The sequence below is a fragment of the Rhinopithecus bieti genome, unplaced genomic scaffold (genome assembly GCF_001698545.2).
Source record: "Rhinopithecus bieti isolate Rb0 unplaced genomic scaffold, ASM169854v2 scaffold_44510, whole genome shotgun sequence".
Classification (NCBI taxonomy): domain Eukaryota; kingdom Metazoa; phylum Chordata; class Mammalia; order Primates; family Cercopithecidae; genus Rhinopithecus; species Rhinopithecus bieti.
In genome coordinates, this window is record NW_016818390.1 from 1,183,810 (window position 1) to 1,186,422 (window position 2,613).

Sequence of the window (2,613 nt, forward strand, 5' to 3'; positions counted from 1 at the left end):
ATATATATATATATATAAAACTTTTAATAGTCAAAAAACAACCCTATTTTAAAACAAACAAAAGATATGACTGGCAACTCACCAAAGATGATATAGATAGAAAATAGCCACTTAAAAAAATATTCAACATCATTTATCACTAAGGGATTAAAACAACGTGAGACACCATTACACACCTATTACAATGACTAAAATTTTAAAAACTGAAAATGCCAAATTCTGGAGAAGATATAGAGAAAGGGGACCTCTAATTGTGTAACTATATTACAAATGTTTGAAATAACCTCACTGAAGAGGATGGAAGAAAAGATGCTGGCTGAAGTAACTTTGTAAATAATTGCATATAAGCACTGTACTCCAGTTGATAAAGTTGCTTCTTATGAGGGTACAATTTTCTTTCTTTACTTTTTTTTGTTGTTGCTGTCGTTGTTGTTGTTGTTGTTGAGACAGAGTCTTGCTCTTGTCACCCAAGCTGGAGTGCAATGGTGCTATCTTGGCTCACTGCAACCTCCACCTCTCTGGTTCAAGCTGTTCCTGCCTCAGCCTCTTAAGTAGCTGGGATTATAGGAGCTCACCACTACACCCGGCTAATTTTTGTACTTTTAGTTGAGATGGGGTTTCACTGTGCTGACCAGGCTGATCTTGAACTCCTGGCCTCAGATGATCCACCAGCCTTGGCCTCCCAAAGTGCTGGGATTATAGGCGTGAGCCACTGTGCCCAGCCATGAGGGTACAATTTTCATACTGATTTGTATGTACACTGGAATGGAACAATGAAATAAATAGAAGGTAGGCAGTGGAAGCCTGGATTCTTATCTTTGGAGTGGGAATTTACAGATAAGTAAAAACAGGAGGCTAGAATAAACTATGTGGTAATGAGTTAAGCATTGGAGACATCAATAAAAACTTACATTTAACTTGATATGGATACAGATAGTTTCTTATAGAAATATTTCTAGATATTTGGGTACACATGATGTGTTAGTCTATTTTCAAACTGCTATAAGGAACTCTCTGAGACTGGATAATTTAAAAAGGAAAATGGTTTAATTGACTCACAGTTCATCATGGCTTGGGAGGCCTCAGGAAAGTTACAGTCAAGGCAGAAGATGAAGGGGAAGCAAGGCACCTTCTTCACAAAGAAGCGGGAAGGAGAAGTGCCAAGCAAAAGGGGAAGAGTCCCTTATAAAGCCTTCAGGTCTCCTGAGTACTCGCTCACTATCATGAGAACAGCATGGGGAAAACCACTCCCATGATTCAATTACCTCCACCTGGTCTCTCCCTTGACAAGTGAGAATTCTGGGAGTTATAATTCAAGGTGAGATTTGGGTAAGGACACAAAGCTTAACCATATCACATAAGTTATTATATATGCACACTTCTTTGCTTTGTCAGCTGAGAGGATCTAAAAGTGACTTCCTACTTGCAACAAGCACACATATTGCCCCAATCTAGATTTTTAAATACCATTGTCCATTAAAACAAATCACAGTTCTCTGAAGAAATCGCTGATTTTAGAATGGGGTCATAAAATACACAAGATGAGCTTTATAGTGTCAGAATTTAAGAAAATGCTCCACACACACACACACACACACACACACACACACACACACATTATTGGGTACATCAGAGGTGCAGAAGCCAACAGAGCAAACTCCCAGTGGCCAAAGCTGGAACAACTGGAGCAATAAAATAAGTGAAATTGCATTACATTATAACCCAAAGTATAAAATAAAGAGCCATGAGTTCATGCTGATATACATGATTGAATGAATTAATAAATGGAGAGAAGAGAGCAATCTTCTATGCAGAGGAATTTGAAATCAATTATGAAATCAGTATGAAATCAATTACTCTACTGCATAAGGGGAAGGGCATAACTTCTCACCCCCGAAGTGTGGGCCGACCATAGTGACTTCCTTCCAAAAGGTACAATATGGAAAGGGAAGCAGGTGAGGGAGAGAGTAACTTTGTAAGTGGAGGAATCTTACAAACATACATCAGCCAGGCTATCAAGGTCAACAACATCACATATAATATTGATACTATGTACTCTTGATATAATGTAATGAAAATGGCACTTCACCTCTGTGGTCTTTCTTCTAAAAATCTATAATTCCAGTCTAAACATGATAAAAACAACAGATGAATTCCAATAGGAAGGTATCCTATGATATACCTGAATGGTATACCTCAAAACTGTCAAGGTCATCAAATATAACGTCAGAGAATGTGACATCCAAGAGGATCCTCAGGAGACATGGCTGCTAAATGTAACATAGTACCTTGAATGAGACTACAGAAAAGAAAAGAGAAACTGAATAAAACTGAGACTTCAGTTAATAATAATGTATCGATTTGAGTTAAGTATAACAAATGTATTCTATTAAGAAAAATGTGAGTAATAAGGAAAAGTGTATCGAGATAGTATGGGAACTCTGCACCATCTGATACTATTTTGTAAATCAAAAACCATCATAAAGCTTATTAACATAGACTGTAAAGCAAATAAATGATTAAGAATGTATTGTTCATCTGGTATAATTTGACACATAGCAGGTACTCACCAATTTGATATCTAGTGGTTTGAATATCGTACAAGGACAACAG